The sequence below is a fragment of the Balaenoptera borealis genome (assembly GCF_965194805.1).
Source record: "Balaenoptera borealis genome assembly, chromosome: 12".
Taxonomy (NCBI): Eukaryota; Metazoa; Chordata; class Mammalia; order Artiodactyla; family Balaenopteridae; genus Balaenoptera; species Balaenoptera borealis.
The window spans coordinates 28,264,581-28,287,599 of record NC_138869.1 but is presented as its reverse complement, the minus strand read 5'-3'; the positions used below and the strand labels follow the sequence as shown (position 1 = coordinate 28,287,599).

The window sequence follows — 23,019 nt, the reverse complement described above, 5'->3', positions numbered from 1 at the left end:
TTGTTTAATTAACAACTATGGCCCTTTGCATTTGCCTTCCTAACATATTTAGTACTAATTAAACTTCATAGATTTAGCACAGCTCTTTCTACAAGGCACAGCACAAGTTAACAAATTAATCCTCAGAAAACGTCATTTGGGTAAGTGGGAAGTACCTGCTTCACTCAGAAGTAGGGATTTTAATGAGCTTTGGTGGTATTCAATGTAGTATATGACCTAGAAGAAGGGAGAAGTCTTCACAGACATAGAGAACAGATCTGTGGTTGTTGAGGGGGAGGAGAGCGGGGGAGGGATGGAGTGGGCGTTTGGGATTAGCAGATGCAAACCAGTATTTATACAATGGATAAAAAATGAGGTCCCGGGACTTCCCTGGTGGTCCAGTGGGTAAGACTCTGTGCTCCCAATGCAGGAGGCCTAGGTTCGATCCCTGGTCGGGGAACTAGATCCCACATACCACAACTAAAGAATCCGCATGCCCCAACTAAAAGATCCTGCATCCTGCAACGAAGATCCCGCATGCCGCTACTAAGACCTGGCACAGCCTAAATAAATAAATAAATAAATAAATAAATAAATTTTTTTAAAAAAAGGTCCCACTCTATAGCATAGGAAGCTATATTCAATATCCTGTGATAAACCATAATGGGAAAGAATATAAAAAAGAATGTATGTATATGTATAACTGAATCACTTTGCTGTACAGCACAAATTAACACAACATTGTAAATCAACTATATTTCAATAAAAAATAAAAAAGAAGGGAGAAGTCCTGCTCTAGTGGGCAATGTAGTAGTTCTCCCCTTATCTCTGGGGGATATGTTCTAAGACCCACCCCAGTGGATGCCTGAAACTGGAGACAGTACCAAAACCTATGTTCTTCCCTAGACATACATACCCATGATAAAGTTTAATATATAAATGAGGCACAGCAAGAGATTAACAAAAATAACTAATAAGAAAATGGAACAATTATAACAATATACTGTAATGCAGTTATGTGAATATTATCTCTCTGTCAAAATCCCTTATTGCACACATTTAATGCCTTTTCCATCTTAACTAAGTACTTATCACGAACTGTGGCCATGACCTTTGCAGTCTGAGGTGTGACAACAAAACTAGCACAGATTTCTTTTTCCTTCTTCACAATTTCATGGATAGAAGATTCATTCTTACTGGAGATCTTAGCAACCTCTACACACAATTTTTTTTTCCTCATTAAGTCAAGAACTTTCACCTACTCACTTCAAGGAGGCAGTTTATAGCTTCTCTTTGGCAAACCTGAACTGCCAGCGTCACTAGTAGTCTTGCACTTTGGTGTCATTATTAAGTAAAATAAAGGTCACTTGAACACAAGCGGTGCGAATACAGTCGATCTGATAATGAGACTATGACTATCGGGCGGATACAGTGGAGAAAAGGATGATGCACGTCTGGGGCAGGATGGCAGATTCCATCATGCTGCTCAGAAAGGCACGCAACTTCAAACTTATGAACTGTTTATTTCTGGAATTTTCCATTTAATATTTGCGGACCACAGTTGACCCTGGGTTAATGAAACCACAGAAAGTAGAGCCATGGATAAGGGGGGACCTACAGTAGTGAGAAAACACCCAAGCTACTGCAGTCCACTCTGGGTGCCACATCTTGAGAGACGCAAAGTGAATTGTGTCCAAAGGAGATGTAAATAAAAGAGATTTGAAACCAGGTTGAAAGGGATTCTACGGTCAGGTATATATCTAAAACAATGTTCCTTAAATTAGCTCAAAACACGAGTTTAATGGGATACACCAAAAAATAGGGGGGGGGGGGTTTATAGTCAAAGAGTTGGAAATGATATGATACACATCGTATCTTCCTATTGGAGTTTTAAAAAATACTAACGCTCTAATGAATACGTTTAGGGAAGCGATACTGAAGATTTTTTTTTTCAACGTGGCCTAGACATCTATGATCTAATCCCAGTGACACCACAGTTGGCAATTACCAATTACCTGCAAAAGCTTCAAGACACCTGAAAAGACAAACTGGAGTCCTCTTGACAAAATGGCAAGTGTGGAGAATATTGTCTGCTGAAGTGAAAGGAAAATCTTCATCACAGCCATTACTGTGGTGGAGCAACAGAAAACACACTAGCCTGGGAGTAAAAATGCCTGGGTTCTGGTCCCAACTCACTAGGTAGCAGACCACCAACTTGGGCAAGTCATATCTCTCCCTCTGTGAGCTTCAGTTTCTCTTTTTTCTCTTCTGTGTGTTTGGTCTCCATTATCTAGCAGAAATGGCAGAATCGTGGCATGCAAAATCAATTGGCACACGTGTTCTGTTTGGCCAGGATGAACTCCTCAGATCCCGACACTTGTTACCTATCCATCTTATCAATAATCACCTATTCACACATTTAACTTTCCTTCCTGACCCGTGTGATCCCTAAATTCTGTAAAATTTCTTCCAGATCCAAAAATACCTATGCTTTTTCTTTCTGAGTCACCCATAATTTTGTCTGTCTTTTTAATGAAAACTTTCCTCAAAGCATTTTCAAAATTCCCATCATCCTAAGTTGGAGAATATTTTTATAGCATTTAAAAAGCACAAAGCCATCTACTTCTTCCACCAAGGAAAGGACACCTCAGAATGAAGCACTGACAACAGAGCTTCCTAATTAGACAAGCATCTTCTTCCTAATGGAAACCCTCTAAGCAAACTGCAGAAGAAATTATTTAAGGACACTGGTTCCACCATATCAAATTCAAGAACTGGTAAAACAAAGGTCACTTGCCTCAATTAAGTTTTTAAACCATTTTTGCTTTACTAAAGCACACACACATAGTTACAACAACTATTGAAATCAAAAAGCAGAAAGTTAGAATGCTTTCTGAAAAACTAATCACTCCTGCAGGGTTCACATAACAGAGCCAGCTGCGGGGTAGAATGACTTTATTCACATCTATTAAATAAATGACAAAGATGAAGTGCAGCAGTGGAGGCCCGTTTTTTTCCAGTTAACGAAGAACACACACGAGTGTGTGTTTGAACCTTCCTAGAATTTAATTTTTAATATCTCTGCTTTAGACAACTCGACGGTGGCATTACTGTAAAGAAATCATTGTCTTAGAAAACGTGAGAACCATGTTCTTAAAAGATAAAAACTGCTCCGCATAGAGAATAACATTTTCCCCTTTAAACTCCAGGGACAAGCAAATTTTTCCAGTGCCATCTTACTGCGGCCCACTGGGATTCTGAGAAAGCCTACCCATCCAAACTCAGTGCTGAGGGGCTTCCCTGGTGGCGCAGTGGTTGAGAGTCCGCCTGCCAATGCAGGGGACACAGGTTCGTGCCCTGGTCTGGGAAGATCCCACATGCCGCGGAGCAACTGGGCCCGTGAGCCACAACTACTGAGCCTGCGTGTCTGGAGCCTGTGCTCCGCAACGAGAGAGGCCGCGATAGTGAGAGGCCCGCCCACCGCGATGAAGAGTGGCCCCTGCTTGCCACAACTAGAGAAAGCCCTCGCACAGAAGCGAAGACCCAACACAGCCAAAAATAAATAAATAAATTAAATCAAACTCAGTGCTGAGAACTCATGAAATGTAAAACTAGCAAATAGCCTCTTGGTAACTTTCAATCGAAGTATTTCAGTTGTAAAGCCAACAACTCCTTAATAAGCAGCAGCGCCATGCAAAAAAATTGTGCAAAGTCTGAACTCAATATTTGCTTTATCATCGAAGAAAAGAAATAGGAAAATGTCCTTTAATAGTCGTCTTTTTTTTGTGTGATGACAAAAGGAATACAAATAAGCAAGGCAAAATGATTACTTTACTGTATATAATCCTAATCAGTGTGTATATTTAGGGGTTGTTTCATGATCTTTTTACAAATATGGGGTCACATTACACTTGCCCTTGGTTTTGCTGCTCAATGGGCAGCAGCATCACAGGGAGCTTATTAAAAATACATGGAGGCAGGCACCACCCCAGCTACCAGCTGCATTTTAAGCATATTCAAGGGGATTCGTATGCAAATGAAAGTTGAAGAATCCCTGGGCTGTAAGATGATTATAAAGTACCATTCTCTATTCTTCTGTGGTGAGAAGATACAGACACAGATACTGACAACACATATCTCTGGACACCAAGGAAATAAATATGCACCTTGTTTTAAATGTATAGTTACTATCTCTATATAACAGTGCCTTTTAAAAAACAGCATGGACTGATTTTTGTAGAGTGGATCCATAGATGATAATAATGTGTCTTATTTACCTCTGAACTGTTGTGAAAACAAAAGCACAATTTAAAAAACCATTTCAGGGCCTTTCCTGGTGGCACAGAGGTTAAGAATCCGCCTGCCAATGCAGGGGACACGGGTTCAAGCCCTGGTCCAGGAAGATCCCACATGCCGTGGAGCAACTAAGCCTGTGCGCCATAACTACTGAGCCTGCACTCTAGAGCTCGCGAGCCACAACTACTGAAGCCCGCGCACCTAGAGCCCGTGCTCCCGAACATGGAGAAGCCCATGCACCACAACGAAGAGTAGCCCCCGCTCGCCGCAACTAGAGAAAAGCCCGCACACAGCAACGAAGACCCAACGCAGATAAAAAATAAATAATAAATAAAATAAATAAATTTAAAAAACCATTTCAGAACCGTTGTAAGAAATTACCTAATCTCATTATCCATCTCATTTGATCTTTTATTAAAATTTATTTTATTTATTTATTTTTGGCTATTTCTATTTTTAAGGAAGTTGACATAAAGAAATTATGGAGCAAGTATCAGCACAGATGGTATGTGAATGTGGAAAAACAAATCCTAAAGGTGGTTCTCAGTCTTTTCAGGTGGCAGAGCAGAGATTTCATCATAAATCAGAAGGAAAATTTTATAGCTATATAATATAAAATCACAACTACCATATTACATATCTGCAGTTTAAAAAAAAAAAACTGGCTCTCAAAATGAGGTATAACCAGCCTTCTTCAAATATGGTGGTTAATAGTTACTTGCTATTAGCTTACATTATTTTATTTTCTGCTAGCATTCCAAAGGAAATAAGGTAGAGTAAGCAACAAAAATTTAAGAAACTTTGACAAAAGGAGAAGCTTAACGGATTTAACTTGTTGTTCGATAAGACTATACACTTCAGCCTAAGTCATGAATCCTCAGCACGGCCTGGAGCACACTATGAGGACCAGGGGCCAGATGGTGTCTGAAGTGCATTTTAGGATCCTTCATCATGGAAGATCTTAATTTATGGTTGTAAATATTTTAATGAAAAAACAAAGAAGTATGTGCATTTTTTAAAAATTATAAACAAATCTGATGCACTAGGCCTATCAATTTCGTCTTTCCTTATCAAAAGAGACTTGATGATTCTGTACTCAAAGGTCTACCCAATAGTACTGTCAGACTTTGGGGGAAACCCCTTCCCTCCTTGTCTCTTCTGCCCAGGCTCCGTGGGACTCAGATAGAGCTGTCCATCACAGGACCCTGCCATTCCTGCCACAGGGGTGGATGCGGAATCCACGGTGGACAATCAACCCTGATGTAAGCATGGGACCCAGCTGAGTCAACTGGGTTCCATTCAGAGAATGATAATGGCGCTAGAAGGAAGAGGTGCCTCCTTCCTCAAGATCACTGGGTGTGGGAAAGAAGTAAGCCTGGGGCTGTCGTGTGCAGAATCCCTTCCTGGGATTGAGGCAAACACAGAGAACATGACCAGGGAGCAGAGAAAAGAACGCTGCTGAGTCCAGGATAAAGCCTCACAAATCAGAAAGCTCACAAAGTTCAGAGGAACTAGAGGTGGCATTTGTAAATCAGTGTGTGTTTGGGACAAGACATGTTTTCAGGGACTTGATTTTGTGATCCAGCTCCTGATTACTGAACAGGCCAGTGAGGATTTCTCGTCTTCAGGGATGACAGAAAAGATGCACAGGAAGCTGTAGACAACATGAAAATTTAGGGAAAGGAAACAACGTGAGGGGGTGGGAATTGGGAGATTATAAGCACTGGAGAACTGAGTTAAGATGCAGACTGCCTCAGACCAGCCACTGCCTCCTTACTTTAAAAAAGTTATTTTATCTTTCAGGGTTTCCTCACCTGTTAAATGGAGAAAATGTACCCGCTTGGCAGGGCTGTTATAAGAAATAAATGAAATCATATTTTAAAGTTTTCTGAAAAGCACTTGACACAGAATAGTTCTCCATTAATGTTAGCTATTACTACTTTTACCTCCATACAATGCAAAGTTAAAGAAAACACATGAACTCTCAAGTTCCCACTGACCCTGAATCACTATGACCAAGGACTGATATATTAAAGAACAGCCAACACCTCCAAAACACAAATGACCTAAAGGGAAGGGGTAGGGGGATCACTGGCAGATAAACTCAGAATATTCTGGCACCAGGTCCAAGCAACACCACTCTTAACTGTTCAAAGTCGGCCACTGGCTTAGAAAGTTCCAAAGGGTGTGGTGCTGGTAGATAGGCTTGGTAATTCTAAGTTACAATCACCTCTGAATTTGCTCTGTGATCAAGAAGGGCACAAGACTGCCTTCTGGAAAATACAGTTAATTCAGAAGGAAACTATAACTATTCTAATTTGCTCTTCTCAGGCCTCAGATCGCCTTGACTAGGCTGGTTATGTCTTAATTATACTTCAGTCATGAATTTTAATGACATTTTTGTAATTAGATACAACGATTAGAATTTTTATATCCCATTGTACTTTCCATTTAATCCGAATTAACTGTGGTTGCTGAACAAGTTACAAATTAGAATAATTCCTTACAAAGAACAAAGAGGAAGAAGAATTCACAGGAATAGAGAAAATTCCAAAGGAGACATAGCTCTGATGCAGAAATTACTACAGAATCCCACAGTGCAACCAACCCAATCATTAAGTGGCACAGGATATTTGTTTTCATAGCCACAGATTCTCTAGCTAATAAACAAAAGTTAAAAACTGATATACAGTAACTTTTTAGTCTAACGTTGGATGAAACTTTTATTATGAATTTCTGTTTATGATGTGTAATTATGGGTGAACTGAAATTCTGTTTTTGACAAGCACAGAAGTCCTGAGCAGGGCAAAATGGTGGTTATCACCTCTCATGGTGCTCTTAAAGGCAGAGAAGATATTTATCAGTGATATTACTGTTGCACCTACTTCCTCCCTGTGATTTTTTTCACCCATGAATTCACTGGAAATGTGTTTGAAATGAGCACAATTTTTGTCCTGCCAATGCTTCTGGAATAATTAGTTTCTGAAGTCCAAATCTGTTCTACATTTTAAATCTTCTTGGAGCAAAGGGCTCCTTCTTATTTTGAATACCCAGGTTTTGGTAGAAAAGGACTTACAATAAGTACTCACATACTTTCCTTAGAACTCCACTGGCCTGTGTCCCCTAAAAATCAGAGTCCGCCAAGCTACTGTTCACACGGCCTATGGATACACTGTGTACACGTTCTCTACCTTGACATTCATCTGCTCTAAGAGAAATAGCGCGCTCAAAATACTTTCCCCTTCGGTGATGAACAACAGCGAGACCATATTAAAAAGTGTTTGGAACTAGACAGGCCTGGGTTTGATTTCTGCCTCTGCTATTGACTAACTGCATGAGTCAGTTACTCAGCCTTTGCAAGCTTCAGTTTCCTCATCTACAAATTTGGGATAAAAATATTACCATCATCAGAGGGCAGCAGTGAAAATGTGATGGAACAATATACATCAAGAACATAGTGCCTGGCATAGAGTAGGAGTTCAGGAATATTAGCTATAATTCTTATTATCATTATCATACTTATTATCATACAAAAGACCCACATTAATATAATAGAGATATACATTAATCTCAAATGCATTTTTCTCATTCTAATTTTTCTGAAATCATGGTATATAATAAAGTTTCACCTTTTCCCCTCTACCCTGCAAAAATACTGCTGCTAACTTTGGGGAACAATAACAGGCATTACAATAAGCAGCATCTTATAATAAAGAAAGCATAGTCTATATGTGAATGGATATGCACAGATAACATCTGCAATAATTTACACCAAAGTGTTAATTGTGGTTACAAGTAATGGTAAGACTATAGGTCTTTTTAACAGCATTTTCTAATTGTTGTTCGATGAACATATATTACTTTTGAAATAAAGAAATTGAACAAAATGTGTTTCCATAAAAGAAATAAAACATAAACCACCAACTTACAGTGTATTCAATATCTAGTTGAATATATTACACGAATGCATTTTTTTGGTCACCCTTGCTACCCAGTTGGTAATTTTTACCAGTTCCTTGAAATATAATTACTCTTTCCCCTGCCTTCTCCATAGGTGGTACCAAAAGAATAAATGAAATCAGAGCAGCATTCTTTACTACTTTCTGCATGAAACACTATTGGCATTAGACACCTGGGGGTTTTTATGGCTTCTAAATGTTTTACCTTCTATTAATTAAACCCTCCTTTCAATTTTTTTTTAAAAAGCCACACAAACATTAATGTCAAAAAAAAGTGATGAAGTGAAAGGATGAAGACATAGTTCCAAAAAAATTTTAAGGTCTCTGAGTCCCAGAAAACACAATTTTTTTTAATGGTAATGCTTTTTTAAACACACACACACACACAAAGATCTCCTTGTCAAACACATTAAATTATAAATTGGACATCACTTTTGTAAAGGCTGATTTCTAAATTATAACAGAACACATCTGGGGTGATTTTGACTCTCTGCGAATATTTGGTTTTCTTGGCAGCTGGAAGAAATCTCTGGGCAGACACACTGCTACAATAATTAATGCCAGCTTTCAGGCATCATAATGAAAAAAAAAAAAATCCTGACAGCAACAAAAAATGGTACGACCTCCCCCCAAAAATAACCACGGATTTAATGTAAAACATGAATCCACAGGGCTTCTAGCCTAGAGCAGCTGAAAGACATTTGTGTGATTCATGAACAAAGAGTGATTTGATCTCTTCCATCAGACCTTTTCTGCATTTCAGCTACTTTTGCTGACACCCACCATGGGCTGCTTCATTCATACTCGGGTTAGGTCTGTGAAGAACAGTGCTCCTGGCTTCTGCCACTGGTTCCAGCAGGGCCTTTACTTTCTCCTTGCTTTCCATCTTCCCACATTCTCTGAAGGGCATCCACGGCTAGGACAGTGTCTGGAACAGAGTAGATGCTCAACAAGAGGCTGTGGGTTGATACACTGGATGGTGAAGGAGTGCACAGATCAAGAATGTGCACCAAAATTTGGAGGAAAGGGAACCCTTCTACCCTGTTGGTGGGAATGTAAATTGGTAAAGCCACTTGGGGAAACAGCATGGCGGTTCCTCAAAAACTAAAAACAGAGTTGCCATATGATCCAGCAATCCCACTCCTGGGCGTATATCCAGACAAAACTATAATTCAAAAAGATACATGCACCACTATGTTCATAGCAGCACTATGTACAATAGTCAAGACCAGAAACAACCTAAAAGTCCATCGACAGATGAATGGATGAAGATGTGGTACATATATACAATGGAATACTACTCAGTCATAAAAAAAGAATGAAATAATGCCATTTGCAGCAACATGGATGCAACTAGAGATCACACAGAGTGAAGTAAGTCAGAAAGGGAAGACAAATACCATATGATATCACTTATATGTGGAATCTAAAATATGGCACAAATGAACCTATCTACAAAACAGAAGCAGACTCACAGACATAGAGAACAGACTTGTGGTTGTCAATGGGGAGGGATGGATTGGAAGTCTGGGATTAGCAGGTGCAAACTATTATATAGAGAATGGATGAACAACAAGGTCCTACTGTATCTCACAGAGAACTACATTCAATACCCTGTGATAAACCATAATGGAAAAGAATATGAAAAAGAATGTATATATAACTGAATTACTTTAATGTACAGCAGAAATTAACACAACGTTGTATATCAACTATATTTCAATAAAATAAATTTTAAAAAAAGAATATGCACCAAAATCAACCATTGAAAACTAAAAAACTTTACTGATTCTAAAACTATTCATAAATGCAAATTTTTAAATAAACATTTACAAATTTTATAACATTTACAAATTTATAAAAACAAAATTTTCTATTGTTTAAAGTTTTTTCCAGTTTTCTCGAGATTATAAAACAAAGAATGTTGCCTGCCATCCAGTTCTACATGGATTAAGTCATTAGCCACTGCAGTTGCTGACCTACAGTCTACCCTGAAAGGAATTCAGGATGAAGAACAGGGTGAGGCACTCTGTGCTCTGGGAAAACAGTCAAAACGGGTCCTTAGGTAGTTACATTTCAGGGGGAAAAATTTGTGAACCTGGATTCTTGCATCTTTCCATACTTAGAAAAGCACTAAAATCATTAACTGTGACATCTCTTCCTCCTGACTAGCAGTAACTGAGATGTACGCTGGGTTGCATGTACTCATTAGCCAAAATCCTATAAATACTGGCCTCTTCTCCTCCCTCTTTGGAGTGGTTCCTCAGAGCTATCCGAGAGGCTGTCTCCCAGGCTGCAGTCCTCAGTGAGGTCCCCAAATAAAAGTGGTACAGGTCTAACGATGTGTGTTTTTTTTTTTTTTCAATCAACAAGATATAATTGACATACATCACTGTGTAAGTTTAAAGTGCACAGCATAATGGTTTGACTTACATATATTGTGAAATAATTACCACAATTAGCACCTATCATCTCACATAGATACAATAAAAAGAAATAGCCCCCCAAAAAAAATTCTTTTTCCTTGTGATAAGAACTCTAAGGACTTGCACCCTTAACAACTTTCCTATCTATCACACAACAGTATTAACTACAGTCATCGCGTTGTACATTACGTCCTTAGTACTTATTTATCTTATAACTGGAAATTTGTACCTTTTGAGCACCTTCCTCAAATTCTCCCTCCTCCCATCCCAATCTCTGGTAACCACAATTGTGATCTCTTTTTCTATGAATTTGGGGCGGGGCGGGGGTGTGGGCGGGTTTGGTTGGTTTGTTTTTTAGATTCCACATATAACTGAGATCATATAGTATTTGTCTTCCTCTGTTTCACTTATTTCACTTAGCATCATGCCCTCAAGCTTCAGCCATGTTGTTGCAAATGGAAGGATTTCCTCATTTTTTATGGATGAATAATATTCCATTGTATGTATATATCACAACTTCTTCATGCATCCATCCTTCAGTGGACACTTAGGTTGTTTCCATGTCTAGGCTATTGTAAGTAATGCTGCTATGAACCTGGGGGTGCAGTTATCTTTCAAGTTAATGTTTTTGTTTCCTTTGGCTATATTCCCAGAAGTGGAATTGCTGGATCATACAGTAATTCTATTTTTAAATTCTTGAGGATCCTTATTCTAACTTTCAGAAGCAAACACATAGAAAAGGTGCTCAGTAGCTGTCTGATCTTAGGTAAATTCCTTAGCCTCAATGCTTCAGTCTCCTCATCTATAAAACAAAGAGTAACAGCACCTACCTCAGGGGATTGTTGTAAGGGTTACATGAGTTACTGTTTGTAACGGGAACAGGATGAATGCTACAGAATAAAAGTCAAGGGGGAAAAGCAAGTAAAAGCAAATAAACATCAAGTTCATTATCACTATTTTATTAAAACACAGGCGCCATCCTTAGTATAAATACCAAATGAACATGAAAAGTATGTTCAGTCTCCTAAAAAAATGAGGAACAAATACACACAGCTGGCTTCAAATCCTGCCTATTTGATTGGGGTGTTGTATAATCTCTGGGCCTCTGTGTAAACAATCTCTAAATGGAGATGACGGTAACAGTTCCCATCTCATAGGGTTTTTGTGAAGATTAAATTAATAATATAATAATAATATAATAATTTATATGTTGTGCATTACTTACGCATGCATCTCATACTTATTGAGCACTTATGTCCTGAGAAGCAATTTTAGATCCATATTCTGCAAGGCCCCACAATAGCCATGTGAGAGACAGTTTATAGCACTAACTTCATTAAAAACAAACCATTAAATTAAAAAGAAAAACCTTTTGAGAAACATAGGAAGAGACAAGAGATAACATTTGTTGAATACCCAGCACATTCTAGGCCCCATATAGAGCCCTTTACATATACAATCTAATTTTTTTTAACATCTTTATTGGAGTATAATTGCTTTACAATCATGTGTTAGTTTCTGCTTTATAACAAAGTGAATCAGTTATACATATACATATGTCCCCATATCTCTTCCCTCTTGCGTCTCCCTCCCTCCCACCCTCCCTATCCCACCTCTCTAGGTGGTCACAAAGCACCGAGCTGATCTCCCTGTGCTATGCGGCTGCTTCCCACTAGCTATCTATTTTACGTTTGGTAGTGTATATATGTCCATGCCACTCTCTCACTTTGTCACAGCTTACCCTTCCCCCTCCCCGTATCCTCAAGTCCATTCTCTAGTAGGTCTGTGTCTTTATTCCTGTCTTGCCCCTAGGTTCTTCATGACCATTTTTTTTAGATTCCATATATATGTGTTAGCATACGGTATTTATTTTTCTGACTTACTTCACTCTGTATGACAGTCTCTAGGTCCATCCACCTCACTACAAATAACTCAATTTTGTTTCTTCTTATGGCTGAGTAATATTCCATTATACAATCTAATTTCATCCTCACTGCGCACCAAGAAGATTAATACCATCACCTCACCTGCACAGGTGAGGAAACACAGCAGTTAAGCCACTTGCCAAAACCACACAAGTCACAGGGCCAGAAATCAAAATCAGATCCACCTGACTTTATGCCCGTCTCTTTTAAATTTCCTAAACAGAGATGAATAAAGCCAAACAATCAAAATTTATCTTCACATTTAGTAACTTTTATAAAGACAACTCTCATCTCAGCTCAAGGTGCTATTAACAAGTTTCCAAGGATGGCAATGTATTCCAGAAGTTCTCCACAGGGGTTAATGCTGCTCCCAGGGACACTGTCACTGTCCAGTGACATTAATGGTTGTCACAACAAGTAACATGCTCCTGGTGGCTAGAGGTAGAGGCTAGGGATGTGGATAAATATCCTACAATGCACAGAACAGCCCTTCCACACACAACAATGGATTATCCAGTCCGGACAGCAATAGGGCTGAGGTTAAGAAATCCTGTATTAACCAATTAAGTGAAAATCTTTGATTTTCCAAAGAGTTGTTCTGTGCTTGTACTTGGTTATGCTCTAGAATTCCAGAGGAATAACCACTTAACATACTCATTTTTTCTCCACTGTTAAGTTTATGCTTCAGCAGACATTACTGGCAATATGACCTCTTCCATCACATCCTGGGCTCAGCCAGCATTCACGTTCATGGCCCTCTTCTCCATGTAGATGGGAACAAATGGACCGAGGCTGGTTTCAAGTTGACATAGAAGGTCCCCAATTAGCTTCTGGAAGGACTCAGCCCAAAATAAGGAAGGTCAGGGGGAGGATCTTTCAGATGCCATTCATTGTCACACTCAACCTTTTTTCCAGATATGATACATCTTCACCCCAGCAATGTGGTCCTCTCTGCCTGTGTTTTCTGGCATAAGAAATTATGAAACAATTTTCTTTTTTTTTGGCTGCACTGGGTCTTCGTTGCTGTGCGCGGGCTTTCTCCAGTTGCAGCGAGCGGGGGCTACTCTTCATTGCGCTGCACAGGCTTCTCATTGCAGTGGCTTCTCTTGTTGCGGAGCACGGGCTTTAATGTGCGCAAGCTTCAGTAGTTGTGGCACGTGGGCTCAGTAGTTGCGGCTCGTGGGCTCAGTAGTTGCGGCTCACGGGCTCCAGAGCGCAGGCTCAGTAGTGGTGGCACACGGGCTTAGTTGCTCCATGGCATGTGGGATCTTCCCGGACCAGTGCTCAAACCCATGTCCCCTGCATTAGCAGGCGGATTCTTAACCACTGTGCAACCGGGGAAGCGCAGAAATTGCTAAACAATTTAAAATTAAACTTTGCAAGGGCAAAGTTAAATATGCTTTCTAATAGCAGGAATTGCACGGTCACTTGATAGATTTGTCCCCTAATTTGATAGCCTCTGCCCCTTCCCAGAAACATTCAACTTAAGATTTATAGGTCTAGTTGGATGGATAGTTCACCTGTGGGAACACAAGCCTTTTTTTTAGTCACAGTCTAGTGAATTTTTCTCACACCATAAAGGAAAAGATCTTGATTCCTTAAGGTCTCCAAAAAAGATCCATCTTTTGAAAGTGACAAGAATGTTGTTAAGCCAAGGCAGTAGCAAGTAACTCTAACCATTTTCTTACTAGCTAGATCTGTTATCCATTACTTGTGAAGGGAGCCTGAATTGTCACGCAAATCACAGCATTTAAGAAGGGGGTGGGGGGGAATGAAAGCTGTAACATATTTGACAACCTGAAAAAGAGGGGGTGCCTTTTGAGACGACACTGTCAACTTAATGTGTCACAGGAAGAGGCAGGAATAAAGATTTACTCAAGTCTACAGCCACCCAACACGCAAGCAGGAAGGCAAAAATACTCACCCTACCAAACTTTTACAGAGTACTTTAAATCAACACTTAATGCTAAAATTACTAACTTGTCTTAAGGACTCGCAGAAACACTAAAGAAGGCTTAGAGTAGAAGTTCTATACCCACACTACTAAGGATGAACACACCAGATCGGAAACCATTAAAAGAAGAGTCTTGGAGGGCTAATTTGCACATTTATTCACAGATACTTTTAATACTCATATTCAAGATTACACAAGGTCAGAAAGTGTTAACAGCTGAACTAAAGTTCCTCTTTGAAGAAAGCATCCATTTTTCTAAATAAAAGATCCTAACATTGAAGTAAATCATTACTTTGATCAATTGGATGAATAACTACCGTATATTTTAAAGGCATGTGTGGATTTGTTTGTAAAATCTTAGAAAAATTAAGGAAGGATGGGTATCAAATTATTAACAGTGGTTCACAGAAGGGGGCTGATGAGAGAAGAGGAAAAGAATCTAGTCCACCTGGGGCAGAAGGAGGTACTGGCACTGCTTATTTTATAAGGGCTTCGACTACAGATGAATTTTACTTTTTCGGTACTTTTCAGTTTTTATGTTTCAGTGCTTCCATATTTATTTTTATAAGTTTGGAAGGAAAACAGAATAGTGCCTGCCAATAGCATCCTCAAAAACAAATATTGGTACATCATAAGATACTTCATAGCATTCACTGAGCACTTCGATGCGCCAGGCACTAGGCTAAGGGTTTCCTTTGATTATCTGAGCATTTGATTGTTTCATCTTCCCAAGTCCCCTATCTACCCTGATCAGGGAATGGAGTCAATTTTTTTTTTAAACCAAATAGTTTGTTTCATAGAAATAGGTTCATTAAAAGAATTATTATAAATGCTAATTATATAGCAACTGCAGCTTTTCAAAGACCAAGGATATAATGAAATTGACTTGACATTAAACTCACATTATAGGTAATTCAGTTTCATCTCATGACTGAGATGCTGTTACAGGATCATAACAGCTTCAGGGGCTATAGTGGCAACATCCATAATGAAAACAACCGCCATGAAAGGGACCTGGTAATGGTCTGAGCTCAATTCTGATTAACCTCCATCACCCTGCCCCTCCCTCAGAAGCTACAAAAACACAGTTTAGATAGCTTGCCTTAAGTCACAGGGTCAGTGGGAGGCTGAACCATCTGACTGGAGAGCCCCTCACTGCGAATGGTTCTGTAAAAACAGAGACACGTGAGAAGAGCATCCCCCTGGTCAGATTGGCAGATTTCACTGTCTCATAGAGTTTGGGATGGGATACCTTTCATGTCAGTTCCTCACATATCCCAAGTCTAGAACCCACGGCTATCAAAGGGAAATACTGTGCAGTCACAGCTGGCAGACACTATAATTAGGACGCGTGAAAGGCAGAATAACGGCCCCCAAAGATATCCACGACCTAATGCCCAGAACGTAAGAATATGATACATGCCAAAGAAGAATGAAGGTTGCTAATTGTAAAGCACCTTAAAATAGTGAGGTGATCCTGGATTATCCACGTGGCCCAGATCTAATCACAAGGGCCCTTAGTAGTGGACCAGAGAAGCACAGATGAAGACTTAGAGGGAGCTGTGACTATGGAAGAAAGATGCAACATTGTTGGTTGTGACGACAGAAGAAAAGGGCCTTTAGAAGTTGGAAAAAATCAAGGAAACAGATTCTCCCCTAGAGTTTCCAGAAAGGAACACAGCCCTGCAGATAACCAGATTTTAGCCCAGTGAGACCCCTGTCAGACTTCTAACCTATAGAACTGTAATAAATCATATATTTGTATGTTTTTTAAAATGTGTATGTTTTAAGACACTAAGTTTGTGATAAGTGTTTACAGCAGTAAAAAGGAAATTAATACAGGGAGTAACTAATGAGTTTTTTCTAAACCTCTTAAACCAAGGAATAACATAAACTCTTTTTAAAAGAATTACATGGGATTATTTTCTAGCAAAAAAAAAAAAAAAATCACAAGTTAGATGAACGGTTCATGTTATTATTATGATTATTTTCCACAAAATATCTGCCTTCCAGAGTAATTGAAGTTTGCTTTTATTATAGTTTAAGGTATAATCTTAATACTTTGAAGGACTCTATTTTAGTAAAGTTGATCTGTTTTCAAGTTCAATAACCACGACAATTAACATTTGTTGAGTGTTTACTATATTCCAGATATAAGTACTGTCTCATTAAGTCCTCACAAACTATGAGGCAAATGCAATTACTACTGGGCCACTGGTAAAAATCAATTTAATGGATCATAAGCCTAAATGTAAGGGCTAAAACTATAAAACTCTTAAAAGAAAACAGAAGTAAATTTCATGACCTTTCATTAAACAATGTTTTCTTGGATACAACCAAAAGCATAAGCATCTAAAGAAAAAAACAGACAAAATGGATTACATTAAAATTAAAAATGTTTGTGCTATAAATGATGCTATTAAGAAAGTGAAAAGAGAACCCATAGAATGGGGAAAATATTTGCAAATCATGTAATGATTAGGATCCATTATCTGTAAGATGTAAAAAAAAAAAAAAAAAAAACAGTAAAAAGACAGCCCAATTAAAAAATGGTTTAAGAATTTAAATATTCACTTATTCAAAGAAGATACACAGTGGCCAATAAGCACATAAGAAGATGCTCAACATCATTACTCACTAAGGAAATGTGAATCAAAGCTACAATGAAATACCACTTCACATCTACTAGAATGGCTTAAATCAAAAAGGCTTTAATAACAAGTATTGGTGAAGATGTGGAGAAATTGGAACCCTCATGGGTCAGCCACTTTGAAAAACGGTCTGGTAGTTCTTCAAAAAGTTAAACACGGAGTTAACCTATGACCCAGCAGTTCCATTCCTAGGTATACACACAAGAGAAATGAAAACATATGGAGTACAGAAGTTAAATCACATTGTAAGCTTTATTGAGATATAATTAATGTACCATTCTGTACTCCATACGTATTCATGATATACTCCACAGTTTTAAATAAGGAAGCAGATATTTGAAAAATAATTTAAAACCACAGGCAACCACAAGAGGGCGCTTTCTTCATAGCTACAGATCGAGAAGGTTCTGTCAATACATTCATTACCTGGCTAACGTTTACCAGTTTGATCTCATTCCCCCCTTTTTGTTGCGGATGGGGGTGGAGTATTAGTATGTTTCATCCAATACATCTAAGCCAACAGTGTGACCAGAGTAGGTGACAGGTTTAGAAAATCATGACTTAAACACAGATTAAAAAGTAAATGTTTAAATTCAGCCTCAATCAGAGAAACTATGGATGACATTGTATCACATTATTTCTTTCTCTTCTTGTTATCTAACACATTATACAAAGTTATTTATTTAGCATAAAATTCACTGAGACAAACAAAATCATTACAAGAAATGAAACATGTTATAAAGACTTGGTCTCTGGTTCTTTGCTATTTCCATTAGAACAATGTCTGGTGTAAGTGGCACCCAATAAATATTCATTAAATGAATCAGAGAAATGAATGACTGAGTGAAATCCACAGCTCTTAAATTTAAGGAAAAAAAACAAGTTTTATCTACTATGCCTTGGAAGCCAGATCAAAATATTTCCCTTGATCCATACCACAAATGAATAAAATATTACAGTCATTTCACTTAATAAGTATCTCCCAAACACATTCATAGAGACACTCTGTGGTGTTAAACATAATTCCTCTGGCCAAGGAATCCTTTAATATTGATTGACACACCTCTCTCAATGCTTTATCTCTGGTCTTCCTATTTAAAGTTCTTCAATCAATGCACCTCTCAATAAACCACAAGCACAGAACATTTCATTAGAAGAAGCCACATTCCTATCCAACCATCTCATATTTCAAACGGTCTGACATCAGAATAGTATTTTGAGCAATAACAATACTGGTCCTATTCCCTGCCCAGAAGCCATGTTTACTTGCAAATATTCTATTTCCCTCTAAGCTCAGCCACAGTAAAAATTAGGCATGATTTTTTTAGACTGATTTTTCATTTGGGATTAACAAATGGGTGGAGGATGAGCTATTGCAGACACAGACCCCAGTCATCTTCAAGGCACCTTGAGTTTATCAGGCACTGGAGCACTTTCATAGCAACACACTCTACAAGAAACTCGATCACCAAACAATAAACTCAACTTGAAAAGTCTTCCTCTGCCATTTTATACTGAAGAGTATACTGTCAAAACAAAGATGTTATGTTTAGCCGGTTCTAGGCAGCCCAGGAACTTTAAATAGAATGCCAAAACACGTTGTACTTGAACGACAAGGAAACTAACCCTCACATGTCGTTCATTTATATACCTAAAAATTACTCCATGTAACTCGGGGCTATGTTAGGTGCTTATAGACATGACAGCAAAAAGGGCACATTCCCTGCCCTCTGGGAGCGCACAGCCTTGTAGACCAGATGGACAAACAGAAATGGGTGCTAACAAAAGAGACAGGAATGTCATGGGTAGGCAGGTGGTGTTATGGGAACACAGAGGCTGAACACCTAATTTAACCTTGGGTGGTTACTAATAACTATAAATGGATGTGGATCTAGCCATTGACATAAGTAGAAAAAATACCCTTGGCAGGGAAAAAAAAAAAAAAAAAAGCCTGTACAAAAGCTTGGGAGCAGGATAGCTTAGCAAGGTCAAGAAATAACAGAGTTTAATATAGTTGAAACCAAGTATGGAACAGAGACTGACAAGGGTGAAGGAGGTAAAGATGAGCCAATCACAAAAAAATGTTTATTTAGGCTAGATCCTGCGGGAGCCATGGCTGCAATGGCCTGCAAGTCTGGAAGCTGCATTTTTCCTTTCCTCCACATTTTCTAGACTCTTCTGAATTTCCTTGAGGTCAGACTAGAAACCTTAGAAAGTAATTAACATACTTTGTCACTCAACTGTGCAAGAAGTCTCCAAAAGCCCATGTGGGCAGGACTCACAAATCACATGTAGGTGAAAAAGCACTTTAAAGTTTTACAAAGAGTTTTCCATATGCAGTTTGTCCTAGCAATCCCACAACCATCCCACGAGGTAGGGGCTCTCATTCCAATCCTACAAATAGTACTACTGAGGTTCAAAAAGGAGAATGGACTAGCCAAGGTCATGAACTCAGTAATAATACTTGGACCCCAAACCTGGCCTCTCTTATTCCAAGTATCATTTCTTTGCTACTGTAACAGCTGCTTCCCTCTGGAAACAAGTTGCTAGTACTCACGTGAGTCATGACCACCTTTCCCTAAGCATTTTAGATAATTCATTTCACTCTATTTCAGGAAGATGCTTTTTCAGTTTGTTCTACCTAAATTCACTCCTCATAGGCCCTACTGCCAGCTGTGTCACAGAGATCTGTGGACTGCTAAGAAAGACTACCAAATCCAGCTTGCACTCAAGACCCTCTGCTGTAATAAAATCAACTGTACTGTAGCTCCCTCCAAATTACTTCCAGTTTGCAGTTCTCTCTGTATTGCTACTCACACCAAACTGAAGCATCTCAGAAAGTAAATCAATATTCAGAGAAATTGGGCATTCTCAAAGGAAAATAACATTAGCCTAAGACACCTTCTCCAATCATGTGTGGGGTTTGCTCAGTGAGACTAAAAGGAAAATTTAGAAAAGTTTATTGATTCCCCAAGCACCAAACTCACAAAACAAACAAAAAATTAAAAAAGAAACAAAACAAAAAGACCAAAACACCTCGTTATTAGGGAAGGAAGAAAAGCAAGCACGTGGACTAGTGAGGCTAACCCCCATCCTATGGGGTTCCTCCCTCCTCACCATCCTCAAAGGATGCTTAATCCTCCTGGGTCATGAGCTCCTGCAGGTGGTAACAAAGGCCTTGGGAAGTCCTACTGGGGGAGACAAGAGACTGACCCAGATGCTGAAATCCTGACTACAACCTACAGTCACAAGTCACGGGACATTCTGCTTAGCTCCAAGACCCCTCCATTTGCAAATCACTGAGTACCATTTAATCCTTCAACCAATCCTGACAGGTTTAATTAAGACCCATTTTACACTTGAGGCAGATGATTATCAGAAAGTCTGGGTAATTTAAAGTCAACTAGCCAGTCTAGGGAAAATTCAGAAATCAAACTCAAATCTCTGAGCCCTAACTTAGGGAGCCATTTCTGTCATTTTGAATAAAACGTGCCTCCATGCTCAAATCTTTAAGGCCACTGTAGAAAACCTTTTTCGTGTATGGTCCAAGCAAGTACCCTGTGGGCTCATTAAATAATGGGATAGAAACACCTCAAGAGGCTGATTTTGTAAATGTCTCACTCCCTCAGGGTCCTAATGCTGCCATTGGGAACCCAAAATTGGTAAGGATTATGTAAAATTTATGAAGTACTTTACAAATGGGAAAAAAAATCACAAGGCTTGCTTTTAATAAAGTCCTTCAACAGTATACAACCTCAATAATTTCATCAAAATTTCCTGTCTTTGTTCTATTTTTCACAAAAAGGAAGCATCTTGCACACAAACAAAAATCTTTAATTCCTCAAAATGATGTCTTGCCCAGAGCACTCGGAACAAGAAGCATTATTATTAAAAGCATAATCATTTAGCATCATTACTAATGTAATAAATATACTGCATCGCTCTCATTTCAAAACTTGCAGGACTAAAGATGACCAACAGAAAGATTATTCTTCTTAAAAATCAAACAAGGGTTTGGGGGAAAAAACTAGTTCTAACTTTCCTAAGAGCCAAAGCAAGTTTATAATTACCCTAATTTCACCAAATAAACCCAACATTTAAAAATCAAGATACAATGTTAAAAGATTAGGAACAACTATAAGACCACTGGACCATAATTTAAAAAAAAGAAAAACAAATGATAAAATGCTTTGTTTGACATTTTGATCTTAACACTTTCTTAATTACAGCAGTTCACATAATTAGGGAAGAAAAAAGAAAAAGAACAAGGAAGTACATTGAGGCCTTCTTGCAAAATATTTGCCCAGCATGGTTCTGCCTAAATCAGCCTTTTATTAGCCAAGACTCAGTGAGTTTTTAATCCAACCCTTCTGAAGTCTAGTAATGCTCCTCCTTTGGACTAAAAGCCAAATTGGGTGGCCATATTATTGGTTATGTAGAGGACAAAAACACAGCCTATTTTTCCCAAAACACTAAGAATTAGAACTTGATAGGATAACATTGTCCTAGTTCTGTTAAATCGACTACAGGATAAAAAATGTTAAGCTTCAGCTAATAAAGTAGGGAAATGATAGCCTCATAACTCTTCGACCGAATAATCTCAGCCTCCTGGGGGAACATGGGGCAGGGGGACCTTTCCATCCTACCGTAGTTAGAGACTGGTGTCATAAAAGAATGTTCAAATCAACATGCTTTATACATGCAATCCTTCAGCAAGGGACATCCCTTACAGTGTTTCCTGTTCATTCCTCCATTCCTGTCAACTTCTCTCCCCAAGCCCCTGATGATCGACCTGCCTCCTTGTGCAGAACACATGATCTCCCCCACCAGATCTGGCTGACCCACGCTAGGTCCCCGTCAGACTCTTTCCCAGTATTCAGAATTGAGACACAAATTCTAGGTGTTTGGTTGTGGCCCCATTGCTGAAACATCCCATAAAGTCAGGGCTGCAATGGCCATTTTTCCACATGGACATGTGAAAACAGAGAAAGCTAGTTGGCAGGGGAAGGAAAATGGAGTAGATGCAAAAAAGAGATGGAAGGAAATAAGAAAATCAGCGAAAGACAAATTGGAACTCTGCTTACTGAATTTCTACCAACCAGGTCAAGTTCCCCAAGAGGCCCAGCTCTCTTCCTGGCTCTTGGGTTCTAGAAGCTATCCTTGTGTCCTTCAATAAATTTTCTTTCATGCTTCAGTTAAGTGGAATAGGTTTATTTTCTCATCAAAACACCCTTTGGTCTGATATTTCCACTTCAATATAGAGTTCTGCCTTGATGTATAATTTTCTCAAGAAAGTGGCTAGATAAATATACTAATACATATATGTATACAAGTGTGTTCACTAGTGTGTTACAGTAACAAAAATTGGGTGGAAACTTAAATGACAAGCCATATAGGATTAGTTAAATAAATTATGATTCACAAGTTCAGATACTGCTCAGCCGATATTTACCATCTCTTATGAGCGCTGTAATAGGCACTGGGCTCAGCTGTGAACAAAATTAAGATCTCTGCCCTCACGAGCCTACACCCCAGTGATTGACTGACAGCAATTAAAAAGCACACGGTTGAAAAGGTATCAGTGTTACACCGGTCAGAATGGCCATCATCAAAAAATCTACAAACAATAAATGCTGGAGAGGATGTGGAGGAAAGGGAACACTCTTGCACTGTTGGTGGGAATGTAAATTGATACAGCCACTATGGAGAACAGTATGGAGGTTCCTTAAAAAACTACAAATAGAACTACCATACGACCCAGCAATCCCACTACTGGGCATATACCCTGAGAAAACCATAGGTCAAAAAGTGTCATGTACCACAATGTTC

The 23,019-nt window shown here is 38.8% G+C and overlaps 1 protein-coding gene and 1 long non-coding RNA gene across 24 annotated transcripts in view; one reads left to right on the top strand and one right to left on the bottom strand.

The window, feature by feature from the left end:
- MAGI1 (membrane associated guanylate kinase, WW and PDZ domain containing 1) overlaps positions 1-23,019 on the bottom strand; it is a 612,719-nt gene that overhangs the window by 376,904 nt on the left and 212,796 nt on the right. The window lies entirely within an intron of this gene.
- Positions 13,663-23,019, top strand: part of LOC309606969 — a 33,165-nt gene continuing 23,808 nt past the window's right edge. Inside the window, exon 1 of the long non-coding RNA XR_014232168.1 lies at positions 13,663-22,765. This is a non-coding gene — a long non-coding RNA (uncharacterized lncRNA). The remainder of the gene's footprint in view (positions 22,766-23,019) is intronic.